Source organism: Lygodium microphyllum, chromosome 5, assembly GCF_053477565.2.
Source record: "Lygodium microphyllum isolate KBCC chromosome 5, Lygodium_microphyllum_v1.1.10, whole genome shotgun sequence".
Classification (NCBI taxonomy): domain Eukaryota; kingdom Viridiplantae; phylum Streptophyta; class Polypodiopsida; order Schizaeales; family Lygodiaceae; genus Lygodium; species Lygodium microphyllum.
The window spans coordinates 17,478,239-17,502,963 of NC_141139.1; the positions used below are offsets into that span (position 1 = coordinate 17,478,239).

At 44.4% G+C, this 24,725-nt stretch overlaps 1 protein-coding gene across 3 annotated transcripts in view; it reads right to left on the bottom strand.

Annotated features, from left to right (window-relative positions):
* Positions 1 to 24,725, bottom strand: part of LOC148035549 (Exostosin family protein) — a 57,915-nt gene that overhangs the window by 9,413 nt on the left and 23,777 nt on the right. The window lies entirely within an intron of this gene.

Sequence of the window (24,725 nt, forward strand, 5' to 3'; positions counted from 1 at the left end):
TTCAGGGATCCCCCAAAAACCCTAATTCTTTGGGAACCCTTCAACATCTATAAATAGATAGGCTGCCCCCATTCAGCCCATTCCTTGTGTGCAGGTTTCTCACTCCACGTGCAGATTTCAGCCATCAGCCTCCTCCCACGTGGCTGTCCAGCCCTCGTGACTACCGCCACTCCCTTCGTGTTTGCTCATGCTGCTGGCGCCTTCATCCATGTTAACGTTAGCTGCCAGCGACATCATCATCTGCTGTGATCTAATCATCCAATCATCGCCAGCCACATCAGACACTGTTTCAGCCTGCGTTTGCACCTGTGCAGCCTAGGCGTCAGCTGTTCATCATCCTACGACATATTCAGATCTGTGTTTGCTGTTTGGGACAGCCGCCAGCCATCACACACACTCCTACTGTTTGAGTTTGCTGATCAGTATCTGCCGTCACTTGCATTTACAGCATCTACCTCCTCAGACACTCTGACTGTGGTCATAGACTTGGGATCCATCTCCGGTGGACGTTACACTCCGACATTACTCAGCCCTTGAGCACACTGTACACTCTACATTCATTTACAGCATTCATTCACTTCAGAGTTGTGTTCTCTCTCACCCTTCTTCTATTTGTGTTTGAGTTTCTGTGTTTGAGTTTTGAGTTTTGCGTTTAGGGTTTGAGTTTTGCTTTCTATGTCTATGTCTGTCTCTTTGTGTTTATGTCGTGGTCGTACACTCTATGTTTCCTCAATGCAAACCCTAGCAGTTTTCTTCACATGGTAGCAGAGCCGATGCTCTTGTAAAGAGTATCCTACGGATATTGTGGACAGCTAGTCTTTGTGCAAGGCAGACAATATGACTTGTAACCGAATCACAATGTCCCAGACACCTTCTTCTCCAATTCCTATGATGTCCTATCAAGCTTCTCCATCACTAGAGGCCCTGAGACGGCATTATGGACTCGGTGAGAAGGACGACAATCCACTTTCACCTTCACCTTGTTTTTGGACTCCTATTTCAGATTTCACTAACATGACAGAGGAGGACTTTGAGGAGTACTACCACAACAAGTAGGGTGATGTTTACACCCCTCCTACCAGTTTTACTATCACATTCGGACCGGTTAGTGAGGCTAGCCACCTCTCCGATCATGGAGGATATACGGCATTCAGAACGTCTGGCGATCAATCTTCATCATCTCAGCCAGGTCCAATGTCAATTTTGTACAATCCTTTTGAGTTGGATGAACCAAAACCCTCACTTGTTTCTTCTTTTGAGGTACAGAATCCGGATGGCTTTGCGTATGTGAACTTCAATAAAGAGGGCTCATGAAGCAAACGGAATTCAGGTACATCTACAGCTTCTGTTTCATTTGAGCATGTAACACACACTTCTCACTTCCCTCCCATCCCACCCTCTTCTATATCACACCTTGATCGCCTCTCATCATCTTTCCAAAATCTCGGATTACACTCCATATCCGCTTCACACACACTAGGGGTTGGATCTTCCTTCTCCGCTCCTAGCACCTTCTCCTTCTCTACCCCGTTCTCTACCTCTTTGCACCATGGTACTTCATTAGAGGAAATAACACCCTTTAACACAGTGCCTCTCACATTTCCGCAAATGAGTTCACCCATAGCACCTCGGACGACTATGATGGGCATCCCCCTCACTATCCCCAGCTTCACATCTCACATGACCATTCAGATGCAAGGGTTTCCATCCTCAACTTATGGTGCGTCTTCACACTCTCCTAGGGTTACACCTACGCAGGGATTCCCATCTTCTACTCCACACGTTCCCATCCCACCTCCTTGGGTTACTCATGTGGCTACCATACCCATGCCTAGTCAACCCATCCCTACCTATGGATCCACCTTGCACACTACCCCAATGCTTGGTGGGCACTCTGGGGCCCATTCCCAAGTGCACTCCCCTCCCCCATCTTGCGCCCATTACACTTTTCCACACTACCCATCTCTAAGCATTATCACTTCTGTTGCAACGGCCAAGAAGCACACGGAATTCAGGTACATCTATAGCTTCTGTTTCATTTGAGCATGTCACACACACTTCTCACTTCCCTCCCATCCCACCCTCTTACATATCACACCTTGATCACCTCTCATCATCTTTCCAAAACCTTGGATTACACTCCACATCTGCATCACACACCCTAGGGGTTGGATCTTCCATCGCTCCTAGCACCTTCTTCTCTACCCCATTCTCTACCTCTTTGGTACTTCATTAGGGGGAATGTCACCCTTTAACACAGTGCCTCTCACCTTTCAGCAAATGAGCACACCCACAGCTCCTGGGTCAACTGTGATAGGCATCCCCCTCACTATCCCTAGCTTCACATCTCACATGACCACTCAAACACAGGGGTTTCCATCCTCAGCTTATGGTGCCTCTTCACACTCTCCTTTGGTTACACCTACGCAAGGATTCCCATCTTTTGCTCCCCGTGTTTCCATCCCACCTTCTTGGGTTTCTCATGTGGCTACCATGCCCATGCCTAGTCAACCCATCCCTACCTATGGATCCACCTTGCACACTACTCGCATGCTTGGTGGGCACTCTAGGGCCTATTTCCAAGTATACTCCACTCCCCTATCCTGCCCTCACTACACTTTTTCACACTATCTATCTCCGAGCACTACCACTCCTGTTGCAACGGCCAAGAATGCCTTCACAGATAAGACACGTTTTAAAGGGTCAATTTTTACCGCTTGGTCTAATTTCATGCAACAAGTGCTTGAGTCTCAGTGTCTTTGGGACCTCATCATTGGTCTAGAGCCTATGCCAGACCCTCGACTAGCTCACCCTTACTACATTTGTCAATGGAGAGCCCGCAATGCCACAGCCAATGTTGAGCTGATGCAAGGATTGCTTCCTAAGTTTCACTCTCAGTTGCAACACTTCCCGCTCGTGTCAGAGCGTTGGAGTCACCTTCTCGACCGCTATGCGGCTCGTGATCGTACTTGGCACATCAATCTTGACTTTAAGCTTCAAGAGTTCTCTATTAAGGAAGGAGATGATCTAAAAGTCAAGTTGGCTGAATATAGGCAATTACTTGCCAAGTTCGCCACTACTGACTCTCCAAAGTCAGATGGCGATCAGGTTACATTTTTCTTGAATAAATTGCGAAAAGTACTTCAATTTCATTCAACACATCATCTCCCAACCTCGATTGCCAACCTTCTACGAGTTTGAGTGCTAGTTCTTGAATACGCGAGGCTACATGATCAAGTCCACAAGAAATTCTCATGACAGCCTTATTCAGAGCAAAGAGGGTTGGTTGCCTCTTCTTCGGGATGGAAAACCACCAGTGGCAAGAACTCACAAGATGCAAAGGCAAGCCAATCAAAGGGTGACTCCTCTTCCTTCGATGGAACCAAAGAATCTAGACTTATTTGGCAACAACTCCCTAAGAAAAACCGATTTTGCACACATTGCCAGAGAGCAGACCATGTGGACGAGAAGTGTCGCTCCAAGGCCCAAGATCTTCCACCTAAAAAGCCTGAGCAGACCGCTGCGACTACACAGTCCAATGGGACTACGCCTTCTGCTGCTCCTTCATCTGCTCCTTCACCACGCGTTGTTGCTGCCAGACATGTGGCTCAAGTACATCCTCAACAAACCATCTCTTTCACTACCCCTGAGGGACTGGCTGATTGGTCTGCAAGTTCTGATCCCATTGCACTTCATGGATCCATCTCGCCTTTCTCTCCACCTCGTCAGGAGTTCCCTAGGAGTGCTTGCTCTTCTTCCAACATGGCGGTTTCCCCTCTCGAGACGGATCATGCAGCATCTCTCTCAATGCTAATATGGCGGTGACTTCTACCTTGCTCTTCTAGCGGGGTGCTTCATCCACTTCAACTCTTTCATTCCTTCTGGTTCTCGGCACCATATGAAGACCAACATCAAGCTTCTCTTCCTTCTTCAACATCTACATCCCAGTTGAGAGGGGGTTCCTACCCTTCTTGGTATTCTAAAGCTTGAGCACTTTGTCTTCGACATCGACTTCTTCCCCCTGTTGTACCTTACCCTTTGCATTGCATGATTTCATCATCCTTGTACTAGGTGCTTGGGTAAGTGAACAATTTTCCCATGAGGGATACTATCCAAGTGGTACCTGCTGCATGAGCATTCTTCAGCATGTAGCATACTTTGCATCTCATTGTGCAGAGCACCACTTGAGCGGATCCTAAGCTATTTCCACCGACGGCTGTTGTTACCACACCACCATCCCCCTTCATCACATGGATACCTCATCACCTATTTTCCCTCATCATCGATACCCTGAGTGGATGGGTTAGCTTGTTCTATTTTATGATGTGTTGGGTACACCCTCCCTACTCCTATCTTATGGATCACTATTACTCAATCAGCCGCATCCCATTACATTTAACTAATCTATTTATCAAAATTTAAAAAAAAAGTTCAATGTGGGTCCATCCGCCTTTGCAGGACTTGGTAGGCCACTCGACAGGCGACATGCACCCTTTGTCCGATGCCCTGTCCTATCTGGGGTGACTACTTGGATTCCCTTGGTAAGATAACCATCGTCTGTAGTCTTGATAGGCCATTGGGCAGCCGACATGCACTCTTTGTCCAATGCCCTGGCTACTTTGGGATGGAACGCCTTGGGAAAAGTAAACATCACAATGGGCTGGCCTACCCTTTCTTCTCAGTTTTAGGCCTGAGAGGGAGTGTTGAGCTAAAACATATTTTTCAAATGATTAGCATTCTTAAACAGCCCCAAAACACAGTTAATTAATGAAAACCCCTAAAAAGGGAAGCGGTCAAAGAGAGTTTCAGTGGTCTCCCAAAAGCCCTAATTTTTGGGGCACCCTTCTACATCTATAAATAGACAAGCTGCCCCATTCAGCCTTATTCCGTCTATGCAAGTTTCACACTCTCGAGTGCAGATTTCAGCCATCAATCTACCTCCACATAGCTATCCAGCCTTCGCGACTGCTGCCACCTATCCATCCAACCTTGCAGTGCCCTGGCGCCTTCTTCCAATTATCGCCCATTGTCTGGCGCCATCCCTCCTACTGCATTTGGCCTTGTTCCTCATCGCCAGAACCTCCACCCTCATCTGCTCTCTGTGTTTGCAGCTTCTAGTTGTTGGCGACAGTAGGCAGCTCTCCTCCTTCCTCAGGTGACCTCCAATACCCTGCGTTTTGGTCCTCCATGCCAGGCGACTACTGGTTGATGCTCTCCTCCATCAGGTGACACTCTGTCTACTGCGCTTGTAGCTTTCTAGGGCTGCCCTTTGCCCTCTGCATCTTCTACAGCTTGCATTTGGTTCTCTAGAAGCCTCTGGTACCATCATTTTGCAGTTTCCTCTCTCTTCACACTCCAACTTGTGGTCACAGACTCGCAATCCGTCACCGGTGGACGTCACTCTTGTTGTGCTAAGAATTGCTCTTAGCCACTTAAACATCCCCAAAACATGCTTATTTTAGGCTTATTTTAGCCAAAACCCTAAAACGGGAAGCGGATCGAGAGAGTTAAGTGGAAGAGGATCTAGAACCCTAATTTTCTATAAATTGGCAACCAGCCATCCACTCTTCCCTGAATCTCGTTTTTGCAGGTTTCAGGTGTCATCAGCTTCCTGCCCATACCCCATTCGAGGAGGACATCATAGTCCTTGCTGTCCATCAATGTTCCCTACAGTCTGGCGCCTGTTTCCAGCCCTCCACACGCTGATTGCTGCTGTTTCTGCCTGGTGACTGACTGTTGATCATCTGGACTGCTATCGTACAGCCTGCCACGTCAGCAAACTGCTGCGTTTGCAGGCTCCAACTGCTGCCCTGACAGTTTTCTCTCTCTTGCTGCAGTCGCTGCAGCCTTTCTCTCTCCTCCAAGCTGTCCTACCTGCGTTTTTAGTCTTTCCCTCACCTGATGCCTGCGTTTTTAGTCTCTCTCCTGCAGGCTGTCCTGTCTGCGTTTTAGTCTTTCTCTCTCCTCACTGCTATCTGCATCACATCCAGCTTCTCATTGCTGTATTTACAGGTGTTCAACATCCAGAGGCTGTCTTGCTATGATTCGGGATCCGTTCGGAGTACAACACACTCTCCTGCTCATTATCCCCGCCCTGATCCTTGAGATACGAGAGTTCGAGGTTCAGTATTCATTCACTGCATAGTGTGTTTGTTGCATGAGCACCGTATCATTAGTAGTCATATCATTTCATTTATTCAGTGTGTTCATTGTCTCTGAGTTACCCTAACTGTGTTCTTTTATCAATCTGTGTTTTGTCGTATGGTTTCTATTTATGCTTCTGTGTTAGGGTATTTTCTTTGCATGGTATCAGAGCCTGGTACTCTCTGAGAAACCTAGGCCTTTGATCTGAGAGCTCTTCGCAAGAAGCAAGAACAACAGTAGGTTCAAATGACTTCGAACACATCAACACCAATTCTGTCTCTAGAACAACCTATGCCGAAAACCGAGCGAGAGTGGGCCGATCAGCTTGCTCCACAAAGTTCCAACATGGTGGAAGACACATCTGAGTACATGGAAGAAAAGATAGGCAAGCTAACCTCTAAAGAATATAAATTGATCATAGTCTATCGACGAAAGAAGATTGAGGAGCTCGACCGAAGGATGGCCCTTCAAGAAAAGCTTTTGAATGAAGGTATGCATGATTTTCACTCTTCAAATGTTGCGCATAAGTCTGATGATGTTGCAGGGTCGTCGAGACCTCCATCAGGGATGGGCCCCCTTCTTGGAGAGCAAGATCTGGAGTATTTTCCATTTTTTCAGACTCTTCCGTCCACTCCGGTGCAAGGTACTTTTGATTCGTCTTTTGTGCCTTCTTCTTTTACCTCTTCTATTTTGCAATATACTGGTAGAGATCATGTGGAAGAAAGAGTCCAGTCTGTTGACTACAGAAAAGGTCCTCTTGAGGACTAATTCTTATATGTTAACACACGTCGCAGGGATTATAAGAAAAAGCCAGGTAACTCTTCTTCTACCCTTCCTTCTTTTCCGTCTACTTCACATAATCAAAATGAATTTGGTGTTCTTTTCACTTCATTACATGGTGCATCATCATCTTCACAGTTTCATTTTCAGTCTTTAAATGATAAAAATGAACAAAAAGAATCTGCACCTCATACACCTCACTTTCGAAACCCACCCATTCCACCACATTCTTCCGCTGCTTCACCACTTCCATTTTCACCATTTACATTTCCATTTCAGATACCTCATATTGCACCACACATCACACCGGGGGATTATGGAAACATAGGCACATCCTTTAGGACCTCATCCTTCCCTCAACCGAGTGGTGTTCCACCTACCTCATACACACTTTCGAGATCATTGCAGCCTGGGTATCCCACTCAGTCTCTCCGAAGTGTGGATTAGTTGCCTCCACAGTTTGCCTCCATGGCATGGACCTTCTGGTCATCCTGCTATGTCCCAGCCTCACTTTGGACAAGGCTATCGTGTCCCAGAGTGTCTCCACCTACACCGGCACCTTATGGAAACATTCATGTTCCAGTGCCTCCGTATCAATCGGCACTCATTGGACACTCACAACCTCCTTCTGCCTACCCACCTCTTCCCCCTCCCTCTTTCTCTTATCAAACACACCCACCTCCATCATCTTTCACACCATCATCTTACACCACCTACCCGACACCTCATGGTTCTAGCTCAACTTCTGCCAAGAATGCATTTAATGACAAGACTCGTTTTAACGGGTCAAACTTTACTACTTGGTCGAATTTGATGAGACATGTCCTTGACTCACAAAACCTATGGGAATGCATTTAATGACAAGACTCGTTTTAACGGGTCAAACTTTACTACTTGGTCGAATTTGATGAGACATGTCTTTGACTCACAAAACCTATGGGATCTTGTGCAAGGGTTGAAACCCCAACCTGATCCCGCATTTGTTCCATACGAGGTCGTCCGCTCATGGAAGGCTAGGAATGCCTCCGCTATTGTCGAGTTGATGCAGGGCTTATTGCCTGAGTTTCATTCTCAACTTCAGCATTTTGACTTAGAGTCAGAGCGATGAGCACACTTGACTGACTGTTATGCGGCTCGGGATAGGACCCGTCGTATTAATCTTGACCATGAGCTTCAGCTTTTCAAAATCACTGACCGAGATGACTTGAAAGTCAAGTTGGCTGAGTATTGGCGTCTTCTCACTGAATTCTCCACTACGGGGACTCCCAAGTCCTCTGACGACAGGTCACATTGTTCCTCAATAAACTCCCCAAGAAATACTTCAATTTTGTGGAATGAATAGTTTCAAAGCCTACCATGCCTACATTCTATGAATTTGAGTATCAGCTGTTGCGTTACGCACGGTTGTTCGATCAGTTTTATATGAATTCATCTTTAGAGGGGACTCTTCTTGCTCATTCTCAAAAAGAGCAACAAGGGAAGGGCAAACCAAACCAAACCTCCACTTAAAATCAAAATCAAACTCAAAAGCTAAATCAATCTGGGGATTCTCAAGGAAACTCCCAGTCACAACTTTAAATTAGGGTGGCAGACTGTACCTAAAAAGAATAGGTATTGTCAACATTGTCAAAAGGCTGGCCATTTTGACGACGAGTGTCGATCAAATGCACAAGACACAACACCAAAACCTAAGTCTCAGACCCCCGCCCCTCAGTCAGGCAACCCCCAGCAGGGGAGGCAAGGTGATGGCAAGGGGCAGCAGTCTAAAGGTCAGACTCACACTACCACCGCACAACCATCTCAGTAGACAACATTCTCAACTCCAGAGGGCTTGTCTAAGTGGTCTGCAGAGGCCCACATCATCTCCGTAGAGACATACGATTCTAGTCTCGTTCACATCTGTAAGTTGCCTCCTCATGAGGTTACTACAGAGGCCCACTTGTCACAGCCAAGCACTTCAACTCCAGTTTGGATTATGGACAATGGAGCTACACATCACACGACTCCTATGGAGGACATTTTCCGTACCCAATCCCCTACAGCCGGGCGGGTCCGTATAGGAAACAGCTCCTCAGTCAAGATTCAGGCTCAAGTTTACGTCAGTTTTCCCACTGACAAGGGTCCGGATTTGGCTTCGCTGGATAATATATATCATGTCCCTCAACTTGGGGTGAACTTGTTATCTGTTCAGCAGCTTTGCCGGTTGGGGCAAGCAATTTTCTTTACAACAACCAAAGTTGAGGTCCTTGACTCTGAGATTGGTTTAGTGATTGCTCGCGGTGAGACACAGCCTAATGGCCTATACCACATGACTCAATTTCTCACTGAGCCGACTACGGAGGGCTCTGTGTTCCATAGCTTCCAGGCCTTAGCCACATCTCGGGAGTCTACGCACAATGAGCGTCTTTGGCATTTTCGCTTAGGGCATCTTGGTTATGACTCACTTTATGAGTTGTCACGCTGTGAGCTGGTTGAGGGCCTTCCACGCCTGAAGCTAGCTCGAGATGTCTGTAAAGCCTGTCAGCTCGGGAAGCAACACCGTATCCCATTTCCTCAGCAATATACACATAGAGCTGAGAAGTCTCTTAGATTGATTCACGTTGATCTTTGCGGACTGACATCCACTGCCGCCTTGAAGCGAACCACAGTCCTCTAATGCCGCAGAGTGACCTGGGCAACAAAACCGCAAATCCTAGAGTGTCGGAGCTGTCAACCAGACGCAAGGAGAGCAGCCCAGATGCTAATGCCAAGTGGATAATGATGACACCACATGATGGAAGATGAGTCGGGCTGCAAAAAAGCAGGTCCCAATAACCTGTATGACAGATGAGTGACACCAAGTGACGGAGGAGGAGCCACGCTACAGAAACACAAGTCCCAACAGCCCCTATGATAAATGAGTGACGCTAGGTGATGAAGGAGGAGCCAAGCTACAAAAACACAAATCCCAGCAGCCCCTTGATGGACGAGTAATGAAATCGCTAACGCTCGATGATGGAGACTATTGCCAGAGGCTAGGATGTTGATGCTAACCTGGAGATGATGATGCTACGCAAGGAGAAGACCTCGACACTGAAAATAAAGGAGAAGATGAAGCCTAGTAAGGGTGCTAATGCCAAGCAAAGGATGGCGACGCCAAGTGGAAGATGCTCCGAATGCAAAGCTTGAAGCTGGAACAGTACACCTCAAGTAGAAGAGGAAGGGTGAAGGTAGCCACGAACCACGATGTCCTCCCGAAGGGGTATGAGGGCAATGGAAGAGGCTGGTGAGAGAAGCGAAGGGTGTCTAATGACAAGTGAAAAATGAGTGGAGAGAGTGGTAGGAGTGGTAAATGAATGAAGTGACTATCTATTTATAGGCATAAGCTGTCTAGGGTGGCATACCATTGTGTGGGCACCGACTAAAAAGTGGCCAAAATGTAGACACCCATCCTTTTTGGGGCTATCACTATGAAACCCTAAATGAAGTGTGTCAATAAAGAAGTAGTTTCTCGATAGAGTGGAGAGCAAAAGAACCAAAAGTAGTCTGCATTTAATGTAGAACTGAATGCTTTTTGAGGGGGGGATTTGTGAAATTAAGTAGAGGGATACCTTTGAGCTAAGAGTAAAAGAAATTTTGGTAAACGTTTTTTTGCTTTAAATGTTGAATTATTGGAAGCTCAAGTTAAAGAAAAGCAATCACAGTTAGCTGAGCTACGTACTCCCCATTTTCCATTTATACCCATAACCATGAAGACGTCGCCTCTAAAGTGGTGGATGCGTAGTGGAGATGTGATGGTTAGCAATGGCAATAGTAATGGCTGCATAAAGAGAGAGAGAGAGAGAGAGAGAGAGAGAGAGAGAGGTGAGCAACAGTAGAGAGTAGAGAGTGTGAAAGGAGAAAAGATTGGGAGACCTTTATAGGCCTCGTAGAATTAAGCACATGCCACCAGGAAGCATAAATAATCGTGCTTCCATGAGAGATGTCAGTCTTTTCTATGAAGAATTTGGCAATATCTAACCAAGGATGACACTGAATACATAGGCTATGCAAAAGGGACAGCCTCAAAGCGGCCATATGCAAATTAACATCCAACAAAGCTGCATCCCCCATCCTTTTCGGAGTGGTCACATGCTGCTAGGAGATCCATACTTGCCCCAAACAATTGCCTTTCTTTTTCCACAGCATAAATCTGATAGGCTGGACCAAATCCAAAAGGGACTTCTTAGTCCAAGGCAGTAATGGCAGAAAGAACGAAATCATACTGGTCATAATGCATTGAGCCACTTTTAGCCTAACATGTAGAGGCCAACTCTAAGATTTCCAGTACATGAACCTATCATGAATTCGGGATGCCATCCAATCCAAAAAGGCACAGGGAGCAACCTCCACACCAATAGGATATCCCAAGTGTCTGGTTATATTGCCCCTCAGGATCACAATTCCATTCCATCCCAAGGCCTACAGATCATTCTCCGTACAGGAGAGAGGGGTGGATTTCTAAGTATTAATGTGAAGACCCGATGCCAAAGCAAAAAGGTTCCAGACCACCATTGCCCGATTGACATTAATACGATCGGCCTTGAGGAACATAAAAGAGTCATCTGCCAAAGATTGGCCCACTAGCTGATTGCCCCCAGGAAGAGATAAGCCAACTATCTCACCTTGCGCTGCCAACTTATCCAATAATGAGGGCATCGAGTGAGTTACCAAAGCAAATAGCAAGGGGTTGAGCCTTGCTAAAGAGACGGAGATAAGGCAATTTCCTCTGTAATCCCTCCATTAAGAGCAATATGGGCCACAGCACCCTGTCTGATGGTATCAACTATAGAAATCATATGGGGCCCAAAACCCATTGTAGACATTAATTGCCGCAAAAATGACCAACTAACATGATCAAATGCCTTCTCAATATCCAGTTGAAGCATAACAACCTGCTGGCTAGAAGCTTTGGCATAATGGATTCCCAGCTGGACATTCAAAATGATGTGCATTATATTTCGACCTTTAATGACCAACTAACATGATCAAATGCCTTCTCAATATCCAGCTGAAGCATAACAACCTACTCGCTAGAAGCTTTGGCATAATCGATTCCCAGATGGACATTCAAAATGATGTGCATTATATTTCAACCTTTAATAAAACCGTATTGACGTGGATGAATGAGGTGCGGAAATACTTTTTGCAATCTGTCGGCAATAATCTTGGAGAAAATTTTATATAACGATCCCATAACTGAAATGGGTCTCCATTGTTTCAAAGAGGTCGAAGAGGGAACTTTGGGCAACAACCTGATGACTGCAATCTTCCAATCTGAAGGCATCATACCCGAGTTCCACACCTGTTGACACAATCGAGTTAATGGGTCCTTAAGCAATTGCACATTGGCTGAAAAAAGCTCATTAGGAAGCCCATCCTAGCCTGGACTTTTCCTTCAAGGCAAGTGAGACAGCACTTCTTCCACTTCCTCTTCAGAAATATCGGCCTCCATTAAATTCACCCATTCTGGTTTGACCTGATTACTAACCAGGTCACAAATGTATGTTCGAGCAAAGAGAACAACATCTGAAAGAATCTCTTGTGGACCCAACAAAGCCCTATAAAAGTCAGCAGTCATCCGAATAATGGAGGCAGGATCAGTCACCATATCACCTTGCCCATCCTTTAAGCGCACAATATTTTCCCGAGAATATTTCCGATGCAGACAAGCAAAAAATTGATGAGTTTGACAGTTGTTATCATGTAAAGCTTCAGCTCTGGCTAGCAGTTTGTATTTTGCATATTTCTCTTCCTGGAGAGATTGGACCCTGCCTTTCAGCCATGCAATGCAAGTGAGCAAGTCATCATCCAAATCCCCAGTCTAACACAAAGACAAGGAATGAGCTAATAAAGCTTAAGCATGTTGCAATTCAGCTCGAAACGAGGAAGCATGCTGAATACCATATTGTCGGGATAACGCTCGCGCATTATCCCTAAAAACCGCCCATTCTTCCATCCCTCTAGATAGAACCTTCAAGCTAAAAGAAGCTATCAGGTGTTGAACACCTTCCAAAAACTGATTTTGTTGCAAAAACGATTGATTAAACCGAAGAGGCAAATGGGCAAGTAGAGCCTTGAATGCATGAACAAGTCTATGGCCCGTTTCTAGGACCAAAGGGTAATGATCTGACAAAACATGTTGTCTTTACACCCGCATATCAATGACTGCAGGAAGAAAGGAGTCACTTTGGCAAATGTAGATCCTATCCAGTCTGGCCCAAGTATTGGATGCTGAAAAGAGCGATAAGTATATCCGGCTTGTGATGGATACATCCAAGACCACATGTCATGTTTCAAAGATGCCACTGCAAGAGCATCCCAAGCCTGTCGCTCAAGACCATCCATAACCGAGTGTGGAGAGGTCATCCGATCTGCAGAAACACAGACATTAAAATCACCCATAACAAAGCCTTCACGAGCCAAGCCAAGGCAGTGCAAGTCATCCCAAAGCTGACGACGATCCCTTGCATTAGAACGAGCATACACGCCTACAATCCACAAAACCTCCCCCTCATAACACATTTCCAAGATAAAAAATCGGCCACGAGTATCTTGAGAAACTGGTTGCAGGGAGGATTTGACAGTCAACATAACTCCCGATTTATGTGGAGCGCAACCACTAAAAAAGACCGCATAATCCTTATACACATAAGAAGATCCAGCCAAAGAATGTTGTTTGTGCTCCACATCACAAAAAACATCCCAATTTCCGGCAAGCACAACTTTCCACAGCCAATACTGCTTGCTGCCCGAAGAAATACCTTTCACATTCCACAAAGCAAGTTTCATGATCAATCAAAAAATAAGAAAAACTACTGAACCATCGCTTTCCCTTTCCCTATTACATCAATAGACTTGGCAGCCTGGAATCTCTCCATTTCAGTACGTATAACATCTACAAGATCTACCCTCTACAGACCTGCAATCGAAGCTCAGGAAGGAAGCTGCAGTTGCTCAGAGCGGAAAACATCCTGAGGAGGCACAAGCCTTCCACGAGCATCAAAAATCCTGAATTAGAAGTCCTTCCATCTTCCACTGCCGGAGTACGCAAAGATTGAGGCTGAATTAGAAGTCCTTCTATCTTCCACTGCGTTGGAAGGTCTAAGTTATTGGGGGAGGCGGAGGACGAGCAGGATTCAATCGAGAATCTTGCCTAGCATTACGATGAACCACAATGACCCAAGAATCCTCCCGAGGAGACAAATTCCGCCCAACCAAAATCGAAGGACGCTCCCCACCCTCGTGCGGATCATTATTCTTGCCTTCCTCACGACCTTATTGGGGAAGCTGCTCTGGATCAAGTACTGTTTGTTGAATCATGTGCTGAGGGTGGTGGTCCTGCATTTCCATATCTTGATCCATAGGGCCCTGCACTACCTCAGTATTTTTGTCGCATTCCAAAATGAAATGGCCCAATTGGCCGCATCTAAAACAGTGTCCTGCAAAAGTACCCCATTTCAACTCATACACCAACGTTTGTAAACCTGGAACTTCAAAACAAATTTTTGCCCCGCAAGGTTTGCCTGTATCCCATAGCATACATGCCATGTTCCTATTGCGGAAAGCCAATCGAGGTTCACATGAACTAGCTACCCATCCATAAACAAAGGAATGCGTTGCATAACAAGAGCCCGTACTTCCGTAGAACGAAAGAGAATCTCAAAGAACCCCTTCGGGCCATCATAAATCTCTTCAACCAGGGGAACTTGCATACGCCCTAAAGCATCATCTGGGCACTGTTCAAAACCAACAAGTATAGACTGCAGCCAAGCACGAATTCTGGTGATCCAAGGAGTCCTTCCAGTAAAATAAAATATGGCTGCCCTCTCATGGAAAGCAGCTATCTGTTGTAGGACCAGGTCGGTTCCCATGACTGCTACTACTTGCCGGTAATGTGTTAGCTTTATCCTCATTACTGTGGACATAATCCAACATAAGATGATTGGTAGTGGCCAACATGAACTGTAAAGACCCATTAGGTTACGGACACGAAACATGAACCTCAAGCTGAGGCAAATTCGTGCCGAAGGCCTGTTCTTCAACCGACATCCCACAACGTTTCCCCATCTCTTCACTATCCAGCAACGGCCCGGGTTCATCAGCCAACAAATCACCATCCGAGTCAGCCAAGTCTTTGTCATTCCCTTGCCTGATCTGCTAATAGAGAAAGGCCATATCGATACCATTAGATTCCTGCAGATTTGCCATAGCAGAAGCAGATTCTAATCCCAAAATTCTCTCTCTCTCTCTCTCTCTCTCTCTCTCTCTCTCTCTCTCTCTCTCTCTCTCTCTCTCTCTCTCTCTCTCTCTCTCTCTCTCTGTGTGTGTGTGTGTGTGTGTGTGTGTGTGTGTGTGTGCGCAAAACCCTCAAGACATGCTGTAGGCGCTCTACGCAAGTCTTGGAACTGCGAACTAACAGTTCGCTATTAGGCAGGCTGTCTGAAGTAGCCTTCACCATTGTCAAAATCCTAAAAGTTCGCTATTAAGCAGGCTTGAAAGGATTTTGGCACATATTCCCCACCATTGTCAAAGCAAAGACACTTTAATTTCTTACTGGTCATATATTCAACAAGTGCCATGAATTTTTTAAACTTATCTAATGCCTCATCTTTATGACAAATTGGATAAACCCATACTTTCCATATGGCATCATCAACAAATGTGATAAAATATTTCTTTCCTCCTAGAGACAACCCTGGCATTTCACATACATCTGAATATACCAACTCTATGGGTAAAGACTTCAACAAAAGAGACTTTTTATGTGATGTCTAAGCATGCTTACCAAAAATACAATGATAAAAATCAGCATACCTCAGACAAGGTGAATAACCCAAACGAGAAAGCACTTTCATTCCAATTTGACCCATGTGCCCTAACCAGCTATGCCACAAAGATACACTTGGTTGCTCGGTTATGGCAACAACATGATCACACACACTAGATACATATAATGGATACAGAGTATCACTCTTAGAGCCTTTCACTCTCATGATAATTGACTACATTGACTTCCTCTATCTTCACACTGCTCTTCTTTGCATGTTGACTGTCCTTTTTCGCATCTTTGCTATCATCAGTGCTTTTGCCCTTGCCCTTCTCTTTCTTCCACTTAAAGCAATCCCACTTGAAATGCCCTTTCTTGCCACAATGATAGCACTCTACAGTTTTTCCATGAGGCTTGTTGTGTGCTTTTTTTCAAAATTACCCTTCTGTTGGGATATGCCTCTAGTATGCAATGCATTGGAAGACTTGTTTGCTGAATTATTTTGCATGTTTAGCTCTTCCATGAGTAAAGAGCTCTCCACATTTGAATATAACAGCATGGCATTGGAGTTACTCATTGCTATCCTAAAAGTGTCCCAACTTTCAGGTAACGTGCATAGCAAAAACGTTGCCTTGAACTACTCATCAATGTGGAATTCCAAAGCAATCAACTGGCTGAAAATAGAGTTAAACTCATTTAAATGTACAGACATGGCTGTACCTTTCTTCATACAAAGGTCCATTAACTTTTTCAACCAATAAACCTTGCTTGCTGCACTTTCCTGAGCATATAACTCCTCAAGTCTTTGCCACATATCATAAACAGATTTCAATTTCTCTATGTCAAAGAGCAAAATGTCTAACACCGAAAGCTCTATGGTAGAGCATGCAAGCTCATCTAACTCATCCCACTCATCTTCATCCATGGTTGCTAGTTTTACTCCTTTTGTCTTTATGGGCTTCACCTGGTTTTCTACACCAAGACATTATAGCACTGCTTCTACCATATAGCAAAGTTGTGTGCACCCTCAAGCTTCTTAATGTGCAAAAGATTGCTGCTATCACAGCTACCAGCCATGATTTACAGCTCAAAAGTCAACAAATGTGAGCCCAACTATCACATAAATGACCAAGGTACAAAGCAAGTACCAACCAGCAATGAAAAAAAACAAGTAATTGCAGAAATTTCAGATCCGCAAATCAATTTTCTGAGTCGTAAAATGTGTGCTACAGCCTACAGCACACTACAAGTAATTGCAGCTGTGCCATGGGCTAATACAGCAATTGCATGAGAAAGCCCCAAATTTTAGCTGCAATTTCTGCTTTGAATGCATCCACGGGCACAAATTTGACTCACACGGTCAAAAGGCCCAAAATTTCTTTGCTCAAACTGCACAAATTGCATCAAACAAAATTCCCGAGTAGATTCCACAATCCAATTTTGCCAAAATTTCACAAATTTTGCAAAAGCCCCAAATTTGTTCGGGGTACAATGGGCCCAATTCGCATAGAAATTGCACTGCAAGTACATACCAAGCATTGTGCAAATTTTGCAAAAGCCCCAAATTGTGTAGTGTCCAATGTGTCAAAATTTTAGGAAATTGTACCTGTCCCACTGCAATTCCACAAATACATGAAAAGCCCAAATTTTTGAGACTCGAATGTGTGCCAATTCCACAAATTTTACTCAGCCAAGTAAATCTTCAAACATACGCCAAAAGCCCCAATTTTCGTGAGTAAATGCATGCCCAATCTCTGAGATTTGTCAAACCGTGCTTACACACACGTGACAACCCACCAAATTTTACCAAGGATAAATCTTCTCAAAAAACATGAATTTTGCCTTTTTTTTAAAAACGTTGATTGTCAACGCTTACTGCACAACTTGCGCCGTCCTAGGAGCTACTACAAAAGATGTTGCTTGGGCTGACGAGCACTTATGCTAACCTGTGCTAACGTACAATCTGACACTTGTGCCCTCTTGAAGATTGCAACCTGTGACTTGCATGCTGCATGTGTGACTGCCTCTAACCAGAACTGAGCACAACCTTCTGTTGGCACAGCTCAAACTGCCTGGGAAAAGCCCTCGCGATAACCTTCAGCTCTAATACCAATTTGACGTGATGGATCCGCAGTGGAGATGAGATGGTCAACAATGGTAATGGTAACGGCTGCAAAGAGAGAGAGAGAGAGAGAGAGAGAGAGAGGTAAGCAACAATAGAGAGTAGAGAGTGTGAGATGCACGATGTGTGGGTACAATGAGTTATACCTCTCTTAGGTTTTTTAGATAAATATATGTAAAGTACAAGCACTAAGGGTGTGTTAACACCCAAGCACATATAAAAGGCACAGTGCCTCTTTATTCCCAACAGCATCTTCAATTCCAACCTGATCCCTTTAAAGGAAAAAAGAAGGAATGTGATGAGACGAACCTTGAATCATGGCTCCCAAATGGACGATGTAATTTGATTTGTATCAGTTCGATGACACCTAATATATCAAGCAGATACAAATCATGTTACAAGGGAAGGGATAGGCTTGGTGAGCCGGGCTATGCTTTTAGCCGGTGACATGGACAGATTTCCAATTTGTTTTTTGAAAACGTTTTGTGACTAATGATTAAGTGAAAGTTTTCAAAAATTATTGGAGCTTGATATGGGGAAAAAGATATTGGATGCATACTCATAGGAGTTTACATATCTCTTGCATAAAATGAAGGCCATGGATGATCCTCAAGTGCTGCTCTACATGCAATACCTTTTTGGATTGCCACTAGACTACCAAAACAAGGTGCTCTGCAATCCCCTTCACTCACTCGAGGATATCTCGGAGTATCAAAAATTTTTTGTAACACTTTGGTTGCAAGTAGGGGTAGCCAATCAATAGAAGGTTCCCATATGTTGGGAATAAAGAGCCATTGTGCCTTTTATATGTGCACGGGTGTGAACACACCCTTAGCACATTATATATATATACATATATATATATATATATATATATAAACCTAAAGAGGTACACTCGTCATTGTACCCAATAAGTCGTGCTCACTCTCCTCTCTACTCTGCACTCTCTCTCTCTCTCTCTCTCTCTCTCTCTCTCTCTCTCTCTCTCTCTCTCTCTCTCTGCTATGAGAAAGCATTGCATGTCTCAATCCTCGCACAACGTTTCCCAAAGCTAGTGACAGGCGAGCAGGAGCTTCAAGCACCAGCCGTCAATGTCCAACAGGTGCAAAAGAGGCAATCGGACCAACAGGCGGTGTTTTAGGTGTCGCACGAGTGGCACACAATCTCGACGAGTAGCAGACTATAGGCGACAGTTAGGGCGAGTTGAGGAGGAGACGATTGGACTGACGAAGGCCAAGTCGACGGGCACGCGAGATGACGACATACACTGGACAAGTCATCCGTGACCAAGTAGGCGCCAGTGAAATCAGTTGTCGCGACAGTCGACAGTGGGGTTCCAGGTCATACAAGTCTGATGGGCAGTCGCGGGGGGGCTCCAAGTCACGCGACGTGACTGGCAAGTCAACCGACCTTGTCACAACATTTTTCCTTAAGGTCACAAATTCGCTTTTCTTCAAAATTCTTCTTGAATTTCCCCTTGGCCTGACGGGGGTTTGCGCACATAAGCACAAAGGTCAAATTTGTGCATATTTTGCCCAAAAAAATTGGGGCTTTTTCCGGATTTGGGAATCTTAATGCAGAATTGGACAATCTAACTCAGAAATTGCAAAATCGGTGCACATTTGCCCATGAATTTTGGGGCTTTACGCATTTTAGTGAGATTTTTTCAATTTCACTGAAATTTGTGCACACCGGACCCGAGAAATTTGGGGATTTGTCCAGATTTGATGGGAGGAAGACACAACAGTGATATTTGTCTCAAAAATTGAATTTGTGACATTTTGCCTCCGACATTTGGGGCTTTTCATGTACAGGCAAGAATTGAGCTGAAATTTACCCAATTTCTCGACATTGATGCACATTGGACCTCGTGCAATTTGGGGTTTTTGCTGTTTGGGCGAAATTTGTGCACCATTTGGTCATTTTATGTACATGCGGGTTTAATTCCATGCAATTTGGACATCTAGCACTTGGAAAATTTGGAGGTTTTGCTGAAATTGCTCTATTTTGGCAAAATTGGCCCATTCTATGCATGTCAAAGACAGTGCAGATGTATGGTTGATGCTTCGAGCACAAAAAATTTTGGGGCTTTTGACCGTGCTACATGTCAAATTTTGTGCCCATGGGTGCATGTACAACAAAAATTGCAGCTAAAATTTGGGGCTTCTCATGTAATGTGATGTATTTGCCCTTGAAACAGCTGTAATCAGTTGTGGAGTGCTGTAGCACAAGGTTTAGTGCTTCTAAAAATTTATCTGCAGATCTGAAATTTCTGCTTCTATGTGGTCATTTATTGCTGGTTGTTACTTGTTTGTACCTTGGTCACTTGTGTGATAGTTTCGGCCTGCATTTGCTGAATTTTTTTGTCACATATGGGCTGAAAATCATGGCTGGCAGCAGTGACAACAGAAATCTCATGCACATTAAGAAGCTTGAAAGAGCACATAACTTTGCACTCTGGCAAAAACAATGCTATAATATCCTGTTGCTGAAGAAGCAAGCAAAGCCGATTAAGACCAAAGGGGCAAAGCCTGCAACGATGAGTTAAATGAGCTTGCACGATCAACCATCGAGCTATCGATTTCTTGAAGGTTTGGATTTTGCCTATGCTATTTGGACTCGACTAGAAGAACTATATGCACAAAAGAGTGCCGCAAGCAAAGTTTATTGGTTGAAAAGCTTATGGATTTGCATATGAAAGAGGGTACAGCAATGTCTACTCACTTGAGTGAGTTTAACTCCATTTTCAGCCAGCTAGTTGCCTTGAAGTTCATGACTAATGAAAAATTTAAGGCTACGTTCTTGCTTTGAACTCTGCCAGAGAGTTGGGATACATTCAGGACTGCTATGAGCAATTCTAATGAGATCCTTTTGTATGCTGATGTAGAGAGCGCTCTACTCATGGAAGAAATGAATCGGTAGAACAATGCATCCAGTAAGTCTTCCAGCGCTTTGCATACTAGGGGAAGATCACAGCAAAAAGGCAAATCTGATAGCAAGGGACGCAATAAATCATGTGGTAAGGATGTTGAATGCCATCATTGTGGCAAGAAGGGTCACTTTAAACGTGGCTGCTACAAATGGAAGAAAGAGAAAGGAAAGGGCAAGAAGATAGATGATAGCAAGGAAGAGAAGAAAGAGAGTCCGCCTAAGAAGAGTAGTGTCGAAATTGAAGAGGTGAATGTAGTCACTCATAACAGTGACAATGGGAATGACGTACTCTTTGTCTCTTCACACTTTAGTACACATGCTTTACTTGCAGATACAAATGATGACATGCATACTTGGATTCTAGATTCAAGTGCTTCCTTTCACGTCACCCCTCATCATGAGTGGTTTTCTGACTATATAGGAGGTCGACATAGTATTGTCCATCTTGGGAATAACTATGCATGTGACATTGCAGGTATTGGCAACGTGTAGTTGCAGTTTTAGCATGGTTCTGTCTTCACACTTCAGCATGTACGACATGTACCTCAGCTCAAGAAGAGTAGCTAGATGACGATGGATTTTATACCACCTTAGGTGATGGGAAATGAAAGATCTGTAAGAGTCTAGAGTGATTGCTAGAGGTTGTAAAAGTGATACCTTGTATCCTCTCCATGTATCTAGTATAGGTGACCATGTTGTTGCCGTGACCGAGCATCCAAGTGTTTCTTTGTGGCATGGCCGGTTGGGACACATAAATCAAACTGGAATGAAAGTGCTTTCTCATTTGGGTTACTTGCCTTGTCTTTGTTATGCTGATTTTGAGCATTGTGATCATTGTGTTTATGGTAAACATGCACAGACGTCTCACAAGAAGTCTCTTTCGCTGAAATCTTCTTCTCTAGAGTTAGTACATTCCGATTAATGTCAGATGCCAAAGTTATCTTCAGGGGGAAATAAATATTTTGTCACCTTTGTCAATGATGCTACACAGAAGGTATGGGTTTACCCTATTCATAGCAAGGACGAAGTGCTTGACAAGTTTCAAAAATTCTTGGCATTGGTTGAGAATCAGACTGATAGGACACTTAAGTGTCTTCGCTCTAACAATGGTGGGGAATATGTGTCCAAGGCCTTTCAAGCATTTTGTGATAACAAAGGGATAAAGAGGGAGCTCACTGCCCCTCATAATCCACCCCAAAATGGAGTTGCAAAGCATATGAATCGAACCATACAGGATAAGGTCCATACGATGATGTCTCATGTTGCATTACCCCATGGTTTTTGGGCAAAGGCTGTTATGACAGCCGTACACTTGAATACTCGGTCACCAAACAGGTCTTTGGGAGGGGGAGTTTCCCAAGAAGCGTGGTCGGGCAAGCCACCTTCGTATGCACACTTGAAAGTGTTTGACTGCGAAGCATTTGTGCACATACGTAAGGAAAAACGCAGCAAACTTGAGTCAAAGCCCTATAAATGTATTTTCCTAAGATATGGTGACGAAGGTGAAATGGGGTATAGATTATGGGATCCCAAGAAAAGGAAAGTAGCATGCAGCAATGATGTTATCTTCCAAGAAGATCGCATGCATAAACAGCCTGAAAAGACTGAGGAAGTCCGTAGGGTTGTATTCCGGGAAGAAATACCTTTTGGACAACAAAATATGCCCGCTATACAGCAGCAAATACTTGCTGTAAATGAACCTACAAATGCAAAAAATAATGTTGGAAATGATCAGCCAGCTATTGCCCATAATGATGAGCCATTGAATGTGCAAGAACAGCCAGGACAGCAAGTTGTTAATGTTGATTTGCAGGCTGAAATACCAGGACAGCAAGCTGAAAATGAAAATTTGCAAGAACAGCCAACAAACAATGATCATTGGGTTAGGAGATCGTCTAGGGTTACTAGACTGCGGTGAACCGTCTTGCTTCAAGGAAGCAATGGACATACAGGACACCAAAAAATGGTATAAAGCCATGTTATCAGAGATGGAATCTCTTGAGAAAAATGGCACTTGGAACTTGGTGCAGTTGCCTAAAGGGCAGAAAACCCTTCCATGCAAATGGGTTTACAAAATGAAGGTCACTCCTGGTTCCTCGCCAAAGTACAAAGCAAGATTGGTTGCGAAGGGGTACAAGCAGGAACATGGAGTTGACTTTGATGAGATCTTCTCTTCTGTAGCCAAGATTACATTGAGAACCATTTTGGGCTTGGTTGTAGCTGAAGATATGGAGCTCATACAGATGGATGTAAAGACTACATTCTTACATAGTGATCTACATGAAGACATATATATGCAACAGCCTGAAGGGTTTATGGAAAAAGGAAAAGAGAAGATGGTATGTACACTCAAAAGGAGTTTGTATGGGTTGAAACAAGCACCAAGAGAATGGTATCATAAGTTTGATACATTTATGCAGTCTCAAGGTTTTCATAGAAGTCAAGTGGATCACTGCTTGTACACCAAGAAGGCAACAAATGGCAGCCTAATTATCTTGGTTCTGTACGTTGATGACATACTGATTGCTGGCAGGGATACTCATGCCTTGGACTCACTAAAGCAAAGTCTTCATGGCAGCTTTGACATGAAGGATCTTGGTGATGCAAATCACATTCTTGGCATGCGAATACTGCAAGATAGGTCGAAAGGATTACTCCATCTATCTCAGCAGGAGTATATCTCCAAGGTTTTGCAACGTTTCAATATGGAGGGGGAGAAAACAATTGGGGTTCCATTGCCTCCGTATGTGAAACTTAATGCAGAGGACAACCCTACATCTGATGATGAGAAGACTGAAAAGGCCAAGATAACATATGCTTCAGTTGTTGGCAGTTTGATTTGCTATGGTTGCTACACGTCCTGACATTGCCTTTGCAGTGGGAGTGGTTAGCAGATACATAGCAAACCCTGGCAAAAAGCATTGGAAAGCAGTGAAAGGTATTATGAGATACCTCAAAGGCACAAAGGAGTTGTGCATTTGCTTTGGAAAGCAGAAGGCATCTGTCGTTGGCTTTACAGATACAGACTATGCTGGTCATACGGATTGCAGAAAGTCCACTTCTGGGTATGTGTTTACCTTCACAAGAGGAGCAGTCTCTTGGATCTCCAGACTACAAAAGTGTGTTGCATTGTCTACTACAGAGGCAGAGTATGTGGCTGCCATTGAGGCATGCAAGGAAGCTTTATGGCTTTCACGCCTGGTAGGAGAGCTTGGCATTATAAAGTTACCTATTCTCCATTGTGACAGTCAGAGTGCTATCATGCTAGCATGGAATCCCGTCTTTCATGCAAAGACGAAGCACATACAGGTGAAGTATCGCTTCATTAGAGATGTACTTGACAGCAAGAGCATTGAGCTTGTCAAAGTGCATACAGATAATAATCCTGCAGGTCTTCTCACAAAGGGTCTTCCAACAGAGTGGTTTGCTCATTGCCGACAAATGATGGGAGTTGGATAGATATATGTATTTCAGCTTTGTACATACCTAGACTTAGCTGATTATTTTCTCCTCTTAAGGCACATTGCCTTTAGGTGGGAGGTTGTTGGGAATAAAGGGCCATCATGCCTTTTATATGTGCACAAGTGTAAACACACCCTTAGCACATTTGTACTTTCATATATATATATATCTATCTAAAAACCTAAAGAGGTACACTAGTCATTGTACCCAACAAGTCGTACTCGCTCTCCTCTCTACTCTACACACTCTCTCTCTCTCCCTCTATTGTGAGAAAGGATTGCATATCTCGATCCTTGCGCTCCAGGGCATAACACCATCAAGCTGCCTCAAACTTTAAGTCGAAGAAGTCAGTAGCTTCTTGAACAGCAATTGATCAACGGTTTTCAAAGTTACATAAGAAGAAGGATGGTAAACACAAGGTTACTCGTAGCGAGGATCACTCAAAGGGCCGTTGCTTCGCTTGCCATCAAACGGGTCCTTTCGTTGTGATTATGAGTG